Source organism: Artibeus jamaicensis, unplaced genomic scaffold (assembly GCF_021234435.1).
Source record: "Artibeus jamaicensis isolate MK-2021 breed Jamaican fruit bat unplaced genomic scaffold, CSHL_Jam_final contig_867, whole genome shotgun sequence".
In the NCBI taxonomy this organism is placed as follows: Eukaryota; Metazoa; Chordata; class Mammalia; order Chiroptera; family Phyllostomidae; genus Artibeus; species Artibeus jamaicensis.
Window position 1 is genome coordinate 9,324,177 of NW_026521995.1, and position 21,293 is coordinate 9,345,469.

General features: G+C 40.8%; 1 protein-coding gene across 15 annotated transcripts in view; it reads left to right on the forward strand.

Moving 5' to 3' along the window:
* ZNF438 (zinc finger protein 438) overlaps positions 1–21,293 on the forward strand; it is a 167,795-nt gene that overhangs the window by 155 nt on the left and 146,347 nt on the right. For 4 of the 15 annotated variants that reach the window (XM_053673474.1, XM_053673482.1, XM_053673473.1 and 1 more), the window contains exon 1: positions 1,073–1,518. The exons of 3 other annotated variants lie outside the window; for them this stretch is intronic. The gene's annotated coding sequence lies outside the window, so the exon portion shown is untranslated. Of the gene's footprint in view, positions 1–231; positions 922–1,071; positions 1,519–7,636; positions 12,754–20,767; positions 20,787–21,293 lie in introns of those variants that run through there. 8 more of the 15 variants (XM_053673479.1, XM_053673475.1, XM_053673487.1 and 5 more) reach the window with 5 other exon arrangements.

Genomic DNA, 21,293 nt, shown 5'->3' on the forward strand with positions numbered 1-21,293 from the left:
TGTAAATGATGTGATTAACAAATTAGAGGTTTCTTCAAATCCGTTTTGCAAGGGAAAATGTTATTTAAAAAATATGTAGAATTTTAAAAAATTGTTAATTTCTGTGTAATTGCTCCACAGAACCTTATTATGGTTAAAATTAGTATGTATAAACTTCATAATTGCTCATATCAGTTAATAATGATCATTAAAAGCACCATGAAATTATATTAAGATAAAATGTACAAATACTTTTTAATACGGAAACTTTTAAAAACTTAAGGTTTTTTTCTGAGTAATACATGTTTATTTTAACCAGCTCAGATGTTGAGTTAAATGCTAACATTCCCGTCATTATTCTTTCTTATGAAATTAACTGTATTTTCAATGAAAGTGTAAAGCAACCATTGTTTTAGGTTTTATTTACACTGGATCTGCCTGGCAAAATCCCAGGTTTAATCGTTTGTCATGATTCCAAGTAAATGTTTCAAAGTGTCCTTGTTACCTTCAATAGGGTCTATTTCCAAGGCCTATTTTTCCCATTTATTTTCCCCCAAGGCAGATTTGTTCCAGCAACTTTTTACCATAACACTATTTTCTGCTTGTAATAGTACTCTAAGAATTCTACATGCCATAAATAATCCGTGAATATATTGTCAGTTCTTGGAGCCTACCTGTTTTCCTTCGACTGAGCTCTCTTTTAACCAGAACTCCTCGTCTGTAAAATTATGAAACAGCAGAAACTCGGGGTTGGGGACAGAAAAATGTCACATGAGTGGGAGGTGATGGAAACTTGACACTCGCGGATAAGTGGATATATTTGTTTACACAGGTCACCATTTTTAAATTTAATAGAGGCTGAGCCAAAACAGGAAATCTAGAAAAGGTGGAGAGACAATAATCTTAAAGAAAAGACTAGAAGTGGCGACGGTACAGGGCAGGGTAGGTGGGCGCTCGCCGGATCAGCTGGCTGGGGCCGGAAGGGTGGACTCCAGGGGGCAGGGCCGAGTCGGGGCGGGTCTGGGTGGAGCGAAGCTACGGGCCGGGGCCGGTGGGAGCCTTGACCCCTCCCGCCGGGGACCCGCGGGCACCTGATGCAGAGCAAATGCCTGTTTCCACACGTGGAGAACTTTTAACCACACGTGAGAACACGACAGCACTGCCTGTGGAAAGTATGCCTCACAATTCTGGCGTCCTGCCCGAATCCCCTGACCGACAGCTTGGTCGGGGTGTTCCCGGGGCCCTCACCCCTTCTGCTGATAGTCCCAGACCCGGGTCACGAGCTCGGAGCGAAGCTCTCTCAACCAGCACCCCCAACCGAGAAATCGGGACCCGCAAACCCCACCAACGGGCGACCACGCAGGTTCGCGCGCCTGCGCCCCACGTCTGGGGCGGGCCCTGAGAAAATGGGCGTGTCCTCCGCTGGCGCGCTGGGCGGAGCCGTGGGGGCAGAGCGGCCCCGCGACCCGCCGGTTGACCTTCCCGAACGCCGGGTCCCGTGACGTCACCTCGCCGTGACGCGCACGCCGTAGGAAAACTGTAAGTTTCGGAGGATTCCGGCAGCTACCCGGGCCTGCGGGGCTCGTCCAGCTGCACGTCTTCCAGGTGTTGATAGAGGCTGTGGGTTGTGAGATCCAGGTGCTACCGAGGGAGCCGCGAACCTGCCTAAGGGGCAGGTGCCCGCCCAGAGCGGGAATGCGCCCTTTGGGGTGGGAGGGCCAGGAGTGCGGGGAGGCGAGGCCGCACCCAGCTGGGCCGGATACCCGCCTTTTCCTCCAGGGCCTGTGGGGCTTTAGGAGCCTGAGATCCAGATCAAGGAAGGGGTCAAGTCTAAATGAGAGTGTTCTTTCTTCCTTATGGATGAAGGGACTTGGATTCCCTTCAGCCTAGAAGTTTGACATGTGAAGTCTGGGCTCAGTTTCCTTCAGCTAGTCTATATCCAGGCTTCTCTTGACATCCCACAAGTTACCAAATCGCTGAAGACAAATTATAAGACAACCACTTGCTGCCTTAGTTTCCTTTTTGTGTAAAATGGTGGAAAAGCAGCCTCTGGCCTTCCTAATTGTCATTCTCACAGGAATGGGGATTGTGAGAGCAAGTGAGGTGATACAAACATGTAAACTCGCTGGAAGAAAGCTTATAGAGACAATTGGTTATTCTGAGAATGTGCTGGCCAGTGGTTTGACAGAGGTCTTGTAGATAGTGACCTTTTTCACAATTTTGCCTCTTCACCTTACCCCCCCCCCCCCAATCTGATCACATGCAACAATTGAGCCTGATGGGTGGTCTGAACTATTGTCACTGAACTTGGTGGAACAGGAATCTAGAAATAACCGACACCATTATCATAACTTTCTTGGCAGTTTTCAGGTTCCGTTTGTCTGGGTTTTGCAGAGAAAGCTTTTAGAATGTTGAAACTAGTACATTATATTCAATACAGACACACTGTGAGTCTTAGGAATTTTGCTGTGTAAACTGGGAATTACAGTTATCATATATGACTGCTTGAATTATTTGGCTTGCCAACGGTTAATACATTATTGATGAGTTTGTACTTTAATACTTTTCAAATTCAAGGACAAATATTTGTCAGGAACTTAAAAGGGACGAATATTGTACACATCTCAGGAGATAGAAAGATCACATTTCTGTAAATTTAGTTCAAGGGTGTAATATCCTTCCATTGGAGTTTGAGGAGGCTTCGAAAGCAGTGGTCCTAATATTCGTTCTATCATTTGCTACCTCTGTGTCCAAGACAAGTCAACCCAAATCTGAAATTTTCTTTTTCTCTCTAAAATGGGAGATGATGGTATATCTTCTGTTGCTTTTTCAAGGATTAAATGAGGTCATGAGTGTGAAAATGTAAGGCTAGGTAGAATACTATGATTAAAAAATTTGAATTGGTCTCCTAGCCTGGATCAGAGAAATAAGAGATGTGTGCATTCAAAGTCAGGTTCTGAGTCAGAACTAGAACTAGAGGTACAAACAAGACCAAATCTCTAACCTATGGAGCTGGTGTTCCAGTGGGGAAACAAGCAACAAAGTATAAGTATGTAGTATCACTGCAGGTAGTGATACATCCAGTGATGCAAAGGAAGAGAAAAATGCAACAGACTATGGGGGGGGGGGAGGCTGGGGACAGGGTGGGCCTTCCTATGAGGAAAGGCCTTTCAAAGGAGGGGACAAGGTGAGTCAATTAAAGTGGAGGATGAGCCGGAGCTGAAACATTTCAGGGAGGAATAATAGCAGTAAGCACTTAGGTAAAGCTTGTCTGTGAGGCACTCTTCTAAACACTAAATTTTTACAACCACCTTATGAAGTGAGTACTCATACTCCCATTTTCATAGACGAGGAAATGACACAGGAAGATTAAAAATTTGCTCAAGGTTGCACAACTAAAATGTCATAGAGACTGTTTGAATTTGGGCGGTCTGACCTCAGAGTCCATGCTCCAAGTGTCGTACTGCCTCACAGCTGGAACAGTGGTGGAACAATGCTCTGAGGTGCGAAGGCACAGCGGGGTAACTGTGGAGGACACAGCAAGGAAGGAGGGTAGTGGCAGATGATGCTGGGGGGCCAGGCATCATCTGTCCATCATCATCTCAACACCTTCTGACGGTGGAAACCGTCAGAAGGTTTGTGTCAGGGGAATGGCACCTGATTTCAGTGGTACTGGATGGAGATTTAACCATAGGGTCGTGGAGTAGGGAGCATTGAAGATGGGAAGATAGGAAATCATTGCTGTACTAGGTGGTGGTATCTTGGGCTAAGGGAGGTAGTTGTAGAAATGGTAGGAAGTAGTCAAATTCATGTTATACTTTTGAAGGTAGAGCTGCCGATGTGGACTTAACCAGTGTGAGTTTCTGAAACCTAAAATTCTTAGGTATTGGGCTGGAACTACTGGCAGGTAGTGGTGCTGTTTACTGAGAAGGGTGAAAGGGATTTGAGAAGAAAATCATGAATTCTGTTTTGGACAAAATTCAGATTCGCAGCAGACATCATAGTAGAGTGGTGCTACTACTAATAGCAGTAAGCACGATGTAAGCATATGCTTACATGGATGTAGTAGGCAGGGTTTTAAGCACTTTTACATATAAATTCATTTAATCCTTATAACAGTTGTGTGTAGTATGAATGAATCATTACGCTGTCCATTTACAAATGAGAAAACAGGCACAGAGAGGTTAAAAATGATTTGGTGAAAGTCACCCAGCTTGTGAGTGATGGAGCTGGGATTCAGACCCAAGCAGTCTGGCTTCAGAGTCCATGCAGTTAATCCCTGGAACTACCTCCATGTTGACGTGTTGAGTCGGTGGTGGATATATGAATATAGAACTTGGGAATGGTCAGGACTGGAGACACATTTATATTTCTGAAGAGAAAGACTGTTTGTTCCTCATCTAAGCTTTGGTTGCCAGTGGGGCTGTGCTAACTGGTCTTTCATTACTTCATTCTGTTCATGCAGCCAATATTCAATGTCCCCTTTCCACGAGATTCCACAAGGGTGAGGTCTGTACCTCTGTAACTTCTTTACCACTAGTCCCTAATCCAGTGCCTGCCAGGTAGTAGGTATTAAAAATGACTGTATATGCAGGGCATTTGGTTGGGTTTGGGGAGTTCAGAGATGAATAAAACAGCACTCTTCCTGGAGGAGCTGAGTATGAGGAAAGGCCTGAGGGAATAAAACAAGAGCTGACTAACTGCATAAGTGCATGCTGATTAGTTCATTCTGGCCTTCTGCAGCCCCCTCCACCCAGTATAGTTAAGGAACAGGGCATGAAGGGGTCAAAAAAGAGGCAAAAGAATGCCTAAGCAATCGCAGGATGAATTTGAGGCTTCCTCAGTCCTTCTCAACAAAAGAATTCCTCAAAATCATGCATGTTTTTACTATATTTACATTAGTTTTATTTGGCAGTGATATAATTTTTACCAAATGAAATATATTCAGGTATCTGAATGTCATTGTGGAGTGATGAGTTTTTCCAGTTCTGTTACCTCCGTTGTTGACAGGGCTCACTATTGAAATAAGGGAGTTGGCTTGAAGAGCTGGAGCTTGTCGAATAGAGAGTGATGGAGCTGCTGTGGGAAGTATTTAGGCAGGTTTCCACCCATCTTTCACACCTAAGTTCCACCTAATGAAATAAGTTTGAGTTTCTCTGTTGATCATCTCTTCAACACTGAGATATATTTTTGGCCATAGAAAGGGGATCTGGTGCTATATGTCAGGTGGAATTATCGATTATATCTTTACACGTGGAACATTGTAGATTGTACAAACTAGAACAATACACACAAAACTAAGTATCTTATTTCTGTGTATCTTTTTCAGGGCATACTTACCGTGATTCATTTATCTCAATTTCATTGCTTCCTAACATGAGTATTTCAAGATTGAGCCATTAAAAGATGAGATAAAATTATACTATACTGGATTTTATGGTTAAATTTAGAGTTTTTTTTCTTACAGTATACAAAATTTTTTGTTTAGCTTTTTTAGCTTTCAGTGAGACAGTTGATCTGATAACCAAATCCACCAGCAACCCTAAATAGGAACCTTCCACAAATACATGTAGATGATGTGCCATGTCATTTTGCAGTTCACAGACTTTTAAATCGACTACTGTAGCTTCCCTAAAGTGAATGGAGTTGAAATGATTAGTCTTTCTGTGTGTCGCAACTGCAGTTAGCTTCCTTGAGCACATTAAATCTGGTATAAAGTAGAATTTCGTCTTACATGGCCCATTGATTGCTCAGGCTTGGTCCCTTTGTAAGTTCAGGCTCAGCGAGGGCAGGTTGGTGGCTGCCTCCCTGTGTCAGTGCCAGCAGAGCAGGAATGATGGGAAGTCCTAGCTGAAGACCACAGAAGCCACTCTTTCTAACACTGACCCATATGAAATATAGAATCACTTGAAATAGGAAAGATAACTTGTAAAATCCAAATTCCTTTTAAAATTTATTTTACATAAACAAATTTAAAAACTACTACCTTATGTGAAGAGTACAAATGTAATGGACGGAAACTGTTTCTTGTGGAAAACCAGGAGTCCGGCCCACTGATGGCACAGTTTGTAAAGTTCTACTTCTTGTGGTTTCTTTTACTTTTGTGTATTATCTTTCAAGTCTTATATGTGTACATATATATCATATATTGTGATATGTATATATCATATACATATATATCATATCATATGATATATGATATATCATATATCATATCAGTAATAGATGAATGCTAGTTTGTGTATTTTTCCTTAACATTTTAAAATATATTTAATTTAAATGGATAAATAGCACTTAATTTTGATTCATTTCATATTTGACAGCTTAGAATTTAAAATTTTGAGAATTGATTTTCTTTTGACCACGTAGGTGGAAATTAAACTTTAGTGACATATTAACAAAGTTGTTTCCGCAAAAGAATACCCAAAAAGAAAATTCTTAGAGTGGATTAAGCAAAAACAGCATGCTGATAGAAGAAATAATTTAGCTATAATTCCCTACTCTATCTTTAATTCTTAAGCTGTTACTAACCTACAGGCAGCATTGTTTCATTGGGTTTTATATCGCAAAACTGCATTCTAAGTCACCAAGCTATAGAGAGAAAAATTCGAGATAGATATTGGAATATAGTACCGGGAGAGAGCTCAGTGGATCTTAACTGGGAGTGATTTGTCCCTTCCCCCGACTTGCCCTGGGGACATTTGGAAAGGACTGGCCACAGTTTGTCACAACTGTGTGTGGGGCACTGCTCCTGGTCGGTGGGCGCCAGGGGTGCTCCTAAATATCCTACAATGCACAGAACGACCCCAACAGAAAGAGCGATCTAATTCAACATGTTATTCCACGGGTGCTGAGAAGCCCTGCAATATGTAACTCCCTCCCCTCTTCCCCGAGTTAGAAATTGAGGTGGTGGTTTTAAATAGCAAACACTGACTCAAATAAAAGATTGTGTTGAACTGTTTCTAGTTTGTTGGAGAGCTGAGCTAATTTGGTTCACTTACTGCCTGGAAAATAATTTTTGTAGGTAACAGCCTTGAATATTTTTGGTTACCAGCGTGTCTAGTTCTTTGTTTTTGACTGTGATTTTTTTCTTAGTACAATTAATTTAATTTGGACATTATATAATCCTGGGTTATAATAGGTTTGTTAGTCTGAATCTCCTGCATTTTTGTACATATTGAATTATTTTATAGTTACATGGTTTATATATCTCAAAATACTTTTCACATTAAGTTTCATATGTGATATACCCTATGAAGTGTATAGGGCATGCATTATCCTCATTATTTGACAGATGAGGAAACAAACTTAGATCAAATGACTTGCCATGTGTATGACAGTAAGTTAGTGACAAAAACTAATCTAGGACTCAGAGGTCTGGATGCTTAGAGCATTTTTAAAGCTACCAGTTACTACTATCTCATTTAGTCTTCCTGACAGTCCTGTGAAATGGCTTACTATTTTTATTTTATTGATGAGGAAACTGGTTTGGAGATGTTCGGTAACTCACTCAGGGCTTCCCAGCTCAAAGTGTAGTTTTGACTGTTTTCTCTAAGCCTGTGCTGCTTCTCTGGTTAGTCTTCTCTAATAAATAAATTTGACAGTTTCTGGATAAAGTCACCCGATCTGCCTAACCTAATAGGTCTCTTGATTCTTTGGGTCACTGGCTGGGCCTCAGAGTTAAACTGATATAACACAGATTAACAGGAGACAAATACACATTTTGTCGAACTTTTACACGGATGTGGTAGCTTTCACAAGAGAATGAAGTCTCGAAAAAGTGATTAGAGCGGGACGCTTTTATACATTTTAGCAAAGGAACAGTAAATTTGTGAAAATTGAAAACACAGAGGGGTTGGAGCTAGAGGTAGTGTGTGGCGAAGGGACTAGGAAGATAAGGGTTAGGCTTTGTTTGTGCAAATTTCTCTTTGATTCCCAGCATCTGGTGGTAATGTCTTCCTTCCTCCTGGTACAGGGAGGGTACATTTGACATGGAAGTTTTGCCTCTTGCTTTCAGGACGAAAAAAGGAGAGTCAGAGTATCCTTGCACCTGCTATTTCTTAAGTGCCCTTAATTCTAACAAGCAGCGTCAGAATGGCATGTTTTGGGGAGACACTGGGTTCCCGTCACACTTCATATTGTCACGTGATTCCATTGATAACTCACTTTCTGTAATACTACCGTGGTTAGACTTGAGTAGCAACTTCACTGAGTTTTGATAAGTTATAATACTACTTGCTATTTCAAATGTAGTTTTTGAGAACACCAAGTCCAAAAATAGTGCAGAGATGGCTGTTGGCTGTATTTGAGTATACATACTTGGGTGAGGCCCACCCCCCCACCCTGCCCCAGCATGATTCACTTGGCCAGGCTGATAGAGGGATTTATATTTGGGTGAGACTCCCATTTCTAATTTGAATCTATATTACTCTCTTTAGCCATCTTTCATGTCAATTTTGAGGCTGCCTCTCTTAGTTTTTATCCATGCCGATGTAAACCTCAGACTGACTTGGGTTGAAGAACAAATAAAATCATAACATAATGATTGATTTTTATTTTCTTTTGTGAAACATTTAGAATTCATCTCTAAGTGAGTGCATCATTTTTGTGAGGTGGTAGGAGTTGGTAATTGTCACTTTATTTTCTATGTCGGAAAATTTAAAAAGAGACTGTCAGTACCAGAAGTAAATCGATTTCAAAGATAGGATTTAGAATTTAGAATTTCAGATGTTACAGAACTAAGCCACACTGTCATTTTCATTAGACCAAAAAGAATACCTACTTAAACATTTGATTCATTATTATTTTGTTCAAAGATATTTCATGATATTCCATTCTTGATGCAGTTGGAAATTTTAGTGTTTCATGTAATGCGTCTGTTGCCTGGATTTGGACCACTGATAGTATGAGATTGTGGGTCTGGGGTTGAGAGGGGAAGGAAAGAGACCCTTTGTTAGTGCATTGGTGATCGGGCAAGAAGGATTATAATTAGACTTAAAAGGTGAAGATTCCAAACTTTCTATAAAACTGAATTATTGTAACAATTTTTTTACCTCTGTGAACCAAAAATATCTAGGTTGTAATAAAAAGCCTTTATCTGAGCATAGTACTATAATCTGAGAGACACTAATGCAAATAACAACCCCAGCTGAACTCTGGAGAGAGCAAAAAAAGGAGGGTTTATAAAGGCAAAAACTATAAACTGCAACAACTTGGCTACCTAACATGGTGTGACTGGTTCAAAGAGGATTGGTGAGATCCAGGTAATGAAACTCTCAGGTAAGCTGACATGGTTCTTGATTGACATGGAAACCAGGTGGGGCAAGTTCCAGGACATACTTCTGAGGCAAGTGCCAAAGTTCAAATGTCTAAAACTCATCTGTGTTGTGCATGTGGGTAAGTAGGACTTCCCTGATGACCTCTTGACTCCATTTGAGGACCCCAAAATGGATATTAGTTGTCCGTTTTAGATATTTTGGTTCACAACTCCATGAAGAAACATGCTAATACCCAAGAAGCCATAATATTCATTGTGGTTACTGAGGGAAGAGTGCACTACTCAAGTGCAGCTGAAACAAAGCTGAATTTCATACTTGTTCAACAAGGAGAACTATACTTGCCAAATATAACCTCCCAGATAGGCAGAGATGCACTTAGACAGGGTTCTGAGGTTTAGGACTGGCTTTTTTTCAAAGGTGAGACAATTTAAGGATTGGCCAATTTTAAACTTGGAAGGGACTGGCCTGCCTTGAGGAGCAATGGTACTGAAGGGGGACACTTCCTAACTGGCTGATTTTCTTAGCCGTGTACTTCAGTGGAAAGGCTGAGTAGAATTTAAAGATTGATTGATTAGGGTATACTTAAAATCAGTTCTTTGATTATTTGTTCCCGGCTTGGGACAAGAGCCAAAGAATAGTCTTTTCCTTTATTGAAGTTGGAGGTCCTTTTTGTTTTCCACATTAATGTCAAACATTGATGTTGGCAACTGTGCTAATATAATACATTTGGTTTTGCTTTGCTTATGAAATAAAACAAAAAAATGAATAAGTGAAGTGAATGTCATTTGCTGTCTGTCAGTTTCAGGATTATATAATTTTGGACCCAGGTTGTGTCAAGCATTATTTTTATATGTAGTTAAAAAGGTAGTAGCATTATTTATGGAAATTTAATGTGTTAAACATTATGGTGAAAGCTGTGTTACTTTTATGTCTATTTTCTTTCTTGTGGGAGCGTCATATCACATGCCCGTCAAAATTCGAATTATAGACCTAAAAGTTTGGGGGTTTTTGCTTTTAGAGAAACATCTGGAAACATATGGAAGTGGTTACTTTTTGAAAGTTAGCTAGCAGGTATTGTTATCAACATTTTAGAAAGTTTAATGATTATATTGCACGTCTTTTATATAAGGTAGGCTGAATCACATTAGTGTCTGTGAGTCATTTTAACACAGTTGTTACATCATAATACCATTATACAAAGTATCTTGGTTTAATGTTTATTTTAGAATACTTTATTCTTCATGATAAAATAACTTGTTTATGACTGTTTACCAGAACTGTAACAAAATAGGTATTTTTCTAAATTAATCTCTTGCAGTAATATTTTCCTATGAAGGTGTTAATAAGTTCAGAGGGCATTCTTTATCTTTGAAGTTACAGAAGTCAAAATAAGTTTCTGGTATACTTTATTTTTTGTATTGAGGTATCGTTTAAAATACAATACACACGGACTATTTCCATTTGAAACAAGCTGATACTTTTTAAAGAATGGGTGCTGTCCTGTTTATATGCAGCCCTACTTCCTTTTTGTGTCTTAATCTCTCTGCCTTCCAGATAGGTGTTATCCAGTGATAAAGCTTACTAGTTATTTAGGTAAAGCATTTTTATTTAAAAGCTCTTTGAAAATGTGAACCCCCCCCCAAAAAAAAGAAAATGTGAAACCCAATTCTTGTTTCTGTTTGCATTCTTTGATAGTTAACCTTAAGAGGTTACTCTAAACGCAGTATTAAAATTAATATAATGATACATTTATTTAAAAACCTGTTTACTAAACAATACTCAAATGTTTTTTATCCTCAAGACCTAAATTTTATAAATTTATACTTAAATAGGTATTTAAGTTTTCTAGGAAAAAGTTACTGGTATCTTTGATGCCTGAATATGATTAATGACATCACGTCTGTTTTATCTACAGTATGGAAAAAGGGATTTGAAATGTGTTTTTCTCTGTACATATGCAGTGAATAGTTGGGCTTTTATTGCCTAGTGATCTGATCAAAAAAGAATCTTAGGTTGGTGATCTTTTGTAGTAAAGTGGAAGAAACAAGGATTTTTTTGCTCTTCCATAAAAGCCTTAATTCCTAGTGGTATACCATATATTAGCAAAGACAATGATATACCATAGTTATTTTTTCTTTTCATTTTTTAAAATTCATAGGGGAAGAGAGAGAGAAAGATTGTCTTGTTGTTTCACTTATTCATGCACCGATTGGTTGATTCCTCTCTGTGCCCTGACTGGGATTGAACCCACAACCTTGGTATGTGGTGTATTGGGATGATGCTCTAACCAGCTGAGCTACCCCACCAAGGCAGTAGCTAATAGTTTTAATTTGCATCTTTGATGACTAGTGAGGCTGGGCTTCTCTTGTCAGCCACATGGGTACAGTATACCAGTTTGTACCTCCAGGGGAGTGGTTGGAATGACTGCTGAAAGCAATGGGCTGCTCCTTGCTGCTTTAGCGAGGAACTATAAGAGGGTGTCAAATAAGGGAATGGTTTGCAGTTAGCAGTTTACAGTTAGAATTGGAAGGGAGTATAGTTTTATTAAAGGAGATTCCCTGTATTATCGCCTATGCTCAGAATTGACTGAAAGAGCAGTAATATGGGGTATTGCAGGGTTGGAAAAAAGTTGCTTCTATCCCAAACAGTAAGAGGTAAAGTTTGTTCTCAGAACCTTGCATTAGATTTTCTTGGCCAGACAGTGGAAGTCAGTTCAGGCAAGGATCAAATGAAGGATTTACCTTCCCACTTGAACCAGTCAGTTAAAGCTCTAGTTACAAAGTCTCAGTTCCTCACAACAACCGGTTTATTTCCTACTCATGACGTGTCTGTGACTCTGTTCCACATGCTGGGTTACTCTAAGATGAAAGAACGGGCTTTTCAGGGATATCACTATTTTGTGGAAGAAGGAAAAAGAAAATGGCAGAACCAGGTGTTTGGAAGTGGCATGTGTTACTTCTGTTCATATTTTATTGGCCCAAGCAAATCAAGTGGCCGAGCCTGAAATCGCTCAGGTAGGAAGGAATACCTCAAGCCACATGGCATGCCCTGGTGTAACTGGGGTGTGATGGTAAACCCTTCCATCGTGAGTCGGACCTCAGCGTGAACTAAACTGAGAGAGAGATGGATCTGCCACAGGCCAGCAAATAGGGGACGTGAGGAGTTTGATACCTACGAGCAGACCGAATATTCAGTTGTGGTTCCCTTCACGTGGTACTGACTGAGGACAAACAGCATGTTGAACTTTTGAGAGGATTATGTTGTCAAAGATGCTACAAGTTTTCCTTGAAAAGCCTGTGGTAGTTTGACATTGTCTCTTAAAGCAACGCTGACCCTCAAGTTTGTATCAGCATTTTGCTGCCTCCTTGGAGCACATATTTCTCCCATGTCCACTTCATATAGGACCAGAAAGGAAAATGGAAAAATAGAATCTTCCAGAGGCAAAGCCAGGTTCCAGCAGACAAATTGGCAAAGGAGACCCCCTGAGAAAACAAAAGTAAGTTTCACCAAGGGACTTGCTGTCCTGGTACAATAAGATTTCATCCTGGGTAAGAACATATATTTACCATTCTTTTCAGAATGGAAGACTTAGTTGCATTCATCTTATTTGCATTCCATTGTACAGTGGCTGTGAATGTGGTGGTGGGCAACAAAGGTTACTTATCTGTAGGTCACTGGACCGGGCTGGAGTCACGTTGATCTCTGTTGAAGGGATTGTGCATCAGTCCCCCGAGAGATCGTAGACTTTGAGCTGATGGACGTTGAGCTGAATTCAGTAACAGGATGGGGCTTTCGGGTCATAACTTTAGAAGGGAGGTGACTGTTCCAGAATGGGAAGGGTGCACCGGCACCTCTGATATTTAGTGAGGTTCAGAGCCCCTACATAGAAACTATTTCTTAGGCTCCTTGTAGCCAGGTAAGGCCACATGTGTAAGTTTTGGCCAGTGGATGGGAGAGGAAGTGATGTCTGTAACTTTTAAACCATATTTGTATTAAAAACCTGCTTGTCATGTTCTTTTCCATTTATCCCCATGGATGAGGTATTGGCGAGCCAGCTTCTGTCATCCGACGAGGGCAGTGCCCCCAGGTGGCAGTGGGACAGGAAAGAAGGAACCTTTTGTTCCTGGACGGAGGAGAGTTCTCCCCGTTCCCGGGACCAGTCGTCTCGCCCTGGACTGTTTGTTACATTAGAGAGGAGTAAACTCCCACCTGCGTGAGTCACTGTATTCTCGGTTTTGTTACAGCAGAATAGCCTCTACCCTAGTTAATATGAATGGCGATGATGTAAGCAGGAAACAAAGGGAAAGATTTATTTCTATTATTTTTCTTGGTTGAAGCTTTTGATGTACATAATCTGTGTGTGAAAATTTTTTAAATCGTCTAACAAAGAGTTCAAAAATAAGCTCTTTTACTTGAACATCTCTCCTATTATGATTATGATATATTCCTTTTTATTTCATATGCATATTTTTACATATACATAAAACTTTGTATCCTGATATTTTCATGCGATATCCATTTTCTTTGTCACTTTAGAGTTCTCATAGTTGCACAGTTATTGTTACATAATACTCAGGTTTACCAATGGTTAAAATATTGTTGACTCCTGTGGACTGACTGATGCCCTCCCAAATTCACGTTGAAGACTTCCCCTTGCGATGCCTGTGTTGGGGACAGGGCATTTAGAGAGGGGTTTGAGGCGAAATGGGGCTGGAAGCGTGGAGCCCTGATGGTACAGAAGAGGAGGAGACACAGGAGGCCTCTTCCGTGCGACGGACGGCACAGTGAGAACACGGCTGCCTGCAGCCCAGGAAGAGGGTTTCCACCGGGACCAGACCGGGCTGGCTCCCTGCTCTTGGGCTTCCAGCCTCCAGAACTGTGACAAAACAAATTTCTTTAAGTTACCCAGTCGTGTCCTTTGCTGTAGCAGCCCCAGCTAACTATGATAGTACCCATGCTTTTAACTGCTATACCTATAGACAGAGGCCTTTCCCAGATCAGAGTCAAGAGCAAATAGACTGTGAAGAGATGTCCAAAAAATACACCACCAAGAACCAATGTTATTGAAGCCAAGAGATGAGGATTTTAAAATCAGGGTTGTGAATAATAAATTGATGGGTGTAGTAAATTCTGACTGAATTTTAGTTAAGAAGTCCCCTGTGTTTTGGAGAGAGCAGTTTTGTGTTTGCAGATAAAAAATTAGCTTGCAGAGGGTTACTTGAACTGGGGAGGCGGGCAGAGTGGTAAAAATGAGAGTTTAGACTGCCTTTGAGGACACTTGGCTGCAAAGAGAAAGGGGCTAATGGGATAGTGCAAGGTTTGGGGAAGTATATTGGTTTTGTTGTTCATTCATTTATTTGGTTTATGATGGGAGAGATTTAAGCACTTATGCTGTGGGAAAACAGCCAGAAGAGAAGTGAGTATGTGGAGGGAAGGTGGATGAATGATGGCATAAGAGCCCTAAGGAGGGCGCTGGGTGGCTTCAGTTCAGGGGCTGCAGCTGAGGGCGAGCTGTGGGTGTAAAGAGTGACATCCTTCCTTCACACAGCCAGGAACAAGGTTTGAGTGGGCATATGGTTGTTGGTCATTGGGGTGGAGGAAACTGAGGGAGTTTGACCTAATAACCTTTTGGTTGTTTCCGTGGAGATGATGTCATTTGCTGAGTGGAGTGGAGAGTTGGAAGCTTGAGAAAAGTGATGGAAGTTTGGAACTGCATCTGCGGGCTGTGGAACAAAGCTGATTGGGAGCCCCCAGAAGACTGGTGGGCAGCAGGGAGCAAAGGCCTGCTGAGATGGGGGACCCTGTGTTTGCCGAGTCCACAGTCTGTATGGTCGGGCCTTTTATAGTGATTATCTTTAGATGGGTGGGGGTTGGGGGTGAAGAAGTAGATCCTTAGGTTGGTTTAAGGAAAGGACAGGCTGACAGAGCAGTTGAGAGTTTAGGCAAGGGAATGGGCATAGCTGGGTGATAACATTGTAGGTTACAGTAGACAAGACGTGAAGCTTGGGGCATGGTTGATGGGTCAGGGCAAAAAGTACAGAGGACTTTGGGGGAAAACTGAGTGCCTAAACATATTTAAGATCAAGCATGATATATTCTTTCAATAGATATTGAGCATTTATGTTCCAGGTGCTATTCTAGGTGATATGGTGACCTACATCAAAACAGTGATCAACACGAAGTCCTACACTGGTTGATTTTGCTTTTAGTGGGAGGTGGACAACATATAGATGTAGATATAGGGGTGTGTGTGTGTGTGGTTTCAGATTGTAAGGAAATGTTAAAAGGAGGAAAAGTGAAGAGTTAGAGAGCGAGGCACCTGCTGTTTGAGGTACTCTGACCAGGAGGAGGCCCTTGGAAGAGGTGCCCTCTGAGCGGAGTCTGGAGCAGTGAGGACTCAGCGGTGCACGGGGCAAGGAGGCTGCGGGGCAGGCGGGGCCTGGCCGGGAGCTTGCTCGGGGAGCGGCCAGGGCGAGGAGGAGAGTGGTGATTAACGAGAGGTATGATTATGTTAGGGCTACCATAAAAATTTAGGTTTTCTTCAAGTGCCATGGGAAAGCCATTGGAAGGTTTGAATCAGAGGAGTGAGTCTTACTTTTCTGGTGGTTCAGATGTTTTGTAGAAAATTGATTGGCAACGGGCCTTAAGGATTCTAGACAGTGAGAAGCTTAAGAGACGGTGGCCCCAAAATAGCAAGTTACAGTTTAAGATTTAAGCAGTCGAGTGCTTCTGGGTGAAGGATCCCTTTGCTGTTCCTTTAAGCAGACGCACCCACTCCACAATAGGCATTCTTTTCTGTGGATAAAGGCCTGACCCCGACCCTTGGCTTATACCGCACCCTTTCCTGTTTTTGACTCTGCTCCTCACCGGCTTCATTATTCATTCTCCCATTTGTCCTCACCTTGTCTTTCAGATCTGATGGACATTGTTGTCTGCCTGGCCAAGACTTCCTCTAGATTTAGGTTTTCGGCCCCTTTCTCTGAAGTCAGAGCACAGTCTTCAGAAAATCAATATGAGAGTCCAGTATATAAGACAGGTGAAAGTGAGGGAATCCTAAGACAGCAGTACAATGCTCTGCCCACTTACAGCTGTTCTGGACCCCACAAAGCAACCCAGGACACCTGCAGAGAACCCCTAGCCTCACAGTGCACAGCGTGGAGAAGCCCTGCATTGAGCTGTGAGCCGCCTTCCTGCACCTGCCTGTCCCAGGGGTCACGTCTGGTCATGTCCTCCCTGCTCAGCCTGTGCCTTCTTCATCCTGAAGCATCTGGCTGGCTAGACGCAGCGTGTACACCCTCCAGTGACGAAGGAGGGTGCCGAGGGCACTCAGAGCCACGGGGCGGGCGTGCTGCCTCCTTCCCGAGTGTTCCTTTACTTGCTGTTTGTTATTTAATTTACTAAATTTGTACCATTTAAGTTAATGTAGTTCCAGTTATAAGCCATGCATTTTATTTGTCCTTCTCAACAAATTTTTATAATGACCCAAATTAAGAATGTCAGATGTTCTTTGTAAGAAGCTGGATGTATTATAGTTGAGAATGTAACATTTGTGTAAATTCTTTAAGGAGAAAGAAAACCAAGACCAGGAAATTTAAAGTTTGCCTGGGCCACTTAGAGCTCCAGTCTCCTGGGGATTGTTTACTTCTTCTGCTTTGCATTAGGAATACTTTGATAGAAAAGGTTAGAACTACCTTTTTAAGTTTTTAGATTTGTAATTCTGTATTTTTGTTTTGGTGTTTAATGGAGATACTATAATATCTTTCTTCAGCATAGGGTAAGAATGGGCCATGATATAGACTCTGAACCTCCATATTTTTGGGTTAAAGGTAAATATGAGTTATCTTCCTTTTGTCAAAGTTGCATTTTGACAAATATTAAAGTAAGCATTGTTGCATTATGAAAAGGGTTAATAAGAACCAAGTGTTGGCAAACTGAAGCCAATACTCAGAACATGGTTTCACTGGACCACAAAATAAGTTTGACGCTTTGAATTAAAAATAAAAAAGAATATCACTTGCATTAGGATCTGTAATGTTCTTCTGAGTTGAGGGTGAATCTTTTAACATTATAAAAAATTTTTTGTTTGGACTGTTTGACATTAATAAAGTGATTTAGAGTTAGGGGTTTTCCACAACTCTGCTTAAATTGTAAGACTAATGAGGACAAGGGTCATGTTCATCGATGCATCCTGAGCTAGGAGTGGCACACAGCTGGCCACACACACTTAACTATTTTTCCAGTGAATAAATGCATCATCTTTGATATAGCCGTGGAAATAATACAGACAGCATTTGGGTTGGTTGGGTCCTCAGTGAAGGGGACTTCCTGAGTGTTCTGATAGCACAATGTAGCTATCAATATATGACCTTTAAATGAATAAAAACAGGAGCACAGCTGTACTCTTTCTTTTGAGTCTGTCAGCTGTCGAGTCCGTTAGATCATAAGACAGGCCAGCTCTGTCTGTGAAGTGGGGATGGCGGCACAGTCCGGTGTGATGGCTGCACTGCGATTAGCTGGGACACATACAGTGGGAGAGAATACATGCGAGTCATCTGCCTGATAACGTACTCATCTTCAGAATTATGAAACAATTGTTATAAGTCATTAATAAAAATGGACAAATCACCCAATTAAAAAATAGGCAAAGGGTCTGAGTAGACATTTCTCCAAAGAAGACTTATAAATGGTTAATAAGCACATGAAAAGATGCTCATCACCATTAGTCATAGAAGTATGCAAGTCAAAACCACAAAAGATAGTACTCATAGTCCCTAGGTGGCTATAATCAAAGACAGATAATAACAAGTGTTGTCAAGGATGTGGAGAATTGGAACCTTTGTACTTGCTGGTACAAATATAAAAGTGGGCCCCTGCTTCAGAAAACAGTCTGGCAGTTCTTTAAAAGATTAAAACAGCCCTGGCTGGTGTGACTCAGTGGATTGAGCATAAACCTGCAGACCAAACAACCGCGGTTCAATTCCCAGTCAGGGCACATGCCAGGGTTGTAGGCCGGTTCCCAGTAGGGGGTGCACAGAGGCAACCATACATTGATATTTCTCTCCCTCTCTCCTTCCCTTCTCCTCTAAAGATAAATAAATAAAAATATTTAATAAAAAATAAATAAAAGATTAATTAAAACCAGAATGAGATACCACTTTACACCAGTCAGGATGGCTATCATAAACAAAGCAACAAACAACAAATGTTGGAGAGGTTGTGGGGAAAAGGGGACCTTAGTTCACTGTTGGTGGGATTGCAGACTGGTACAACCATTATGGAAAACAGTATGGAATTTTATCAGAAAAATAAAAATCGACCTGCCTTTTGACCCAGCAATTCCACTGCTAGGATTATACCCCAAGAATCCTAAAACATCAATATCAAAGAACCTATGCACCACAATGTTCATAGCAGCACAATTTACAATAGCCAAGAGCTGGAAGCAACCTAGGTGCCCATCAGTAAAAGAATGGATCAAAAAACTGTGGTACATATACACAATGGAATTCTATGCAGCAGAGAGAAAGAAGGAGCTACTACCCTTTGCAACAACATGGATGGAACTGGAAAGCATTATGCTGAGTGAAATAGGTTAGGCATTGAAGGACAAATACCATATGATCTCACCTTTGACAGGAAGCTAAAGAATAAAGCAAACAAGCAAACAGAATAAAAACAAAGACACTGAAATAGAGAACAAATGGGCAGCGACCAGAGGGGAGAGGGAAGGGAATTTAAGGGGAAAAGGGGAGGGATTTTGAGGAATAAGTATGAAAGACACAGGGATGAGGACTGGGGGAGGGGAAATTGGAGGGAGGGGGGAGACATGGTGGGGGGGATGGGATGGGAGAAATAGATAAAAAATGTACTTGAAAAGTAGCTAAATAAAATTTATTATTAAAAAAAAAGTCGACATTGAAAAAAAATAAAAAATAAATAAAATATTAAAACATAAAGTTCCCATATGTTACCCAGCAGTTCCACTTTAGGTACATATTCAAAAGATATATAAATAAAATAAAAATGTACAGATATACAAACACTTGTACATGAATGTTCATAGCATTGTTATTCCTAATAATGGAATAATTATTATTCCTTTCAATATCTATGAAAAGGAAGAGCAACCCAGATGTTATCAGCTGATGAATGGATGAGCAAGTGGGGCCCATCCATGCAGTGGAGTATCATGCAGCGATGAAAAGGAACGGAGTGCTGGATGACACATGCTGCCACATGGCTGAATCTTAAAGCACTGCTTGCTGAAAGCCAGGCAAAAAAAATGCCATGTATTGTGTAATTCTACCTATATGACGTGTCTAGAATAGGCCAACTCACTGGGGCAGAAGGATTAGTGGGCCAGGAGAGGGGTGATGGGGAGTGACTGCTAAGGGGGTAGGGAGTTTCTTTTGGGGATAATGAAAATGGTCTAAGACTGTGGTGATAGTTGCAGAACTCTGAATATATTAACACCAGTGGATTGTACACTTTAAAAGGGTGAATTTTATGATATGTGAATTATATCTCAATAAAACTGTTAAAAAAAGAATAAATGAGGTAATATGTGTGAATATACTTTGAGCTATTTGAAAAGATTCTATTATTATTGTAGTTTGATTATAACACCTTTAAATAGTAGCTGGATGACTTAGTTATTTTTCCTTGCTTGCAGGCCTGTGGTTTTTATGCCATGACTCAACTTTATAAGGCTGTAACTCAGCAGTATAAAATATTGAAAATGTTGAAACATAAAATGAAAACTACTTGGCTTATTATTTTTATTTAATAGGATTTTCTGAATCAGTTAATTAGCAATAAGTAGAATGTGTCATTAAGGAATTAGATTTTAGAGTCATAAAATGTTAGAGCTGGAAGAAACTTTAGAAGTTGTCTGTAGTAGGCACCCTTATTTCGTTTGTAAGTGAGAGAACTGAGTCCTGCAGAGGTTAAGAAATCTTATGTCACAGAATTAAGTAAACTCCAGAACTGTGGCAGTGTTCTTTCTGTTGATGTCTGTTGGTCTTGGTGCTGTTAATAGTATTGACACTGATAATACTAATAGCAGCTATTGAAATGCTTCCTATGAATGAGACATTCTGTTAGCTACTTTGTATATGTTGGTTAATCTACACAACAGTTTATGAAGATGATTTGTTTCACCTGTGCGTTAGTTTTCTGTTGATCCTGTAACAAATTAACAAGAACTTCATGGTTTAAAATAACAGATTTATTTTCTTACTCTTCTGGAGGTCAGAAACCCAAACTGAGTGTTGGCAGGGCTGCATTCCTTTCTGGAGGTCTTAGGGGGGATCAGTTTTCTTGTCTTTTCCAGCTTCTGTAGGCCGCCGACATGTCCTTGGCTCCTGCCAGCTGCCTTCCATCTCGACGCCAGTGCCCAGTGCCGGCAGGTTGACTCTCACAGGCCATTTCTCTGGTTCCGGTTCTTCTGTGCCCCTCTTCTCCCTTAGAGGACCCTCGTGATTACTTTGGGCCTTCCTCGACGTTCTAGGATACTGTCATTATTTTAAGGTCAATTGATTAGCAACCTTAATTCTACTTGTAGCCATAATTCCCCTTTGCCACATAATATGTAACGTGACATATTAACAGACTTCAGGGATTAGGACCTAGTTATCCTCATTGGGGAGGGCATTATTCTGCCTACCGCAATCTGTTAATTAGATTAAGAGATTTAGGTTCAGAAAAGTTAGGTAAATTTTCCAAGGTCCTACCATTAATAAGAAAAGAGCTGATGTTTTAACCCAGGCCTGTTATCATAACATTTTTTTGTTTGTTTTTGTTTTTTCCCCACAAATACCTTTGATCCAGATCATGAAAAGTAAGTATAGAAGGGTGAGCAGTGTTCAAGTAGCAAATAGCTCTTTCTTATTAAATTAAATCACATTTACTTAATAATATCAAGAAAGACTATTTTATTACACAGCAATTAAAAACACGGTAGAGAAGTATATTTATTGATTTGGGAAAATGTTTATGACTTACTAAGTCTTTGAGCTCGTTAACCCCCTCCCCCAG